General features: G+C 53.0%; 1 protein-coding gene across 2 annotated transcripts in view; it reads left to right on the top strand.

The window, feature by feature from the left end:
* Window positions 1–856, top strand: part of NUBP2 (nucleotide binding protein 2) — a 7,438-nt gene that overhangs the window by 374 nt on the left and 6,208 nt on the right. The window lies entirely within an intron of this gene.

The following is an 856-nucleotide window of genomic DNA, read 5'->3' as shown; positions in this document are numbered from 1 at the left end:
CCCGCCCCCGGTGCGCTGCCACAGCCAGCGCCCGGACGAAAGGGGCCGGCAGTCGTGGGGCAGGAAACCTGCTCCCGTGACGGCCTCCCGTAAGCCCTGGAGAGAGGCCGCGGCGCTGAGCTGCGCGTTACCTTTGGTGGACATCCTGATGACTTCTCCCATGGTCAGACCAGCCTCCATGCTGAGGGGGAGTCCTCGCTGTCTGCGGCCTGGTACCTGCTGTCACAGGACCCTGTAGGCTCCTTTCCTGATTAGGGAGCTGTATGTTTCCTTGGATGCTGTTGGAAACTTCTCCTGGGAAGCTCGCAGCTTCCTCTAAGTTCAGAAGAGCTACAGATGTGTGATGGGGTACATTGCCTGCCGGAGGTTACACCTCCCTCTGATACACAAAGCTGCAGGAAATTCCTTGGTGACTCAGGTTAACTATTCCTGGCTCCTGCCTTGCCTGTTGGACTCGAGGACGGTTGTGTTTAGCACTTCCAGGATGAGTCGCCTGCCAGAGCAGTGACTGGCCGCTCGGGGATCTTACAAGTCATTAATATTCAAATAGTTCTGAGTCAAGCACAGGAATTCCCAGGTTGACAACAAACAGTAAAAATGACGCTTGCAGTTATGGGTAAAGAAAGTGTTCCCTGAGACAGGCTGGTTGTAATTAGGGCTGCAGAAGAATTTGCTGGTAGTTTTGCCAGGCTTGCACATCTGTATCTGCTTGTATGCCATTAACTTTGTTTTATGAACCCCCAAAGCATTCTTTAGTAGCAGAAATGCACAGCTGAAAGTGCTATTCATGCTGTAAAAGCAAGTCCCACCTGCTTATGCTGCTTCCTCTGCCCCTTCTCCCTTTCTTCTACCCCTC

The sequence above is a fragment of the Alligator sinensis genome, unplaced genomic scaffold, assembly GCF_000455745.1.
Source record: "Alligator sinensis unplaced genomic scaffold, ASM45574v1 scaffold404_1, whole genome shotgun sequence".
Taxonomy (NCBI): Eukaryota; Metazoa; Chordata; order Crocodylia; family Alligatoridae; genus Alligator; species Alligator sinensis.
This window is presented reverse-complemented; position numbering and strand designations above follow the sequence as displayed.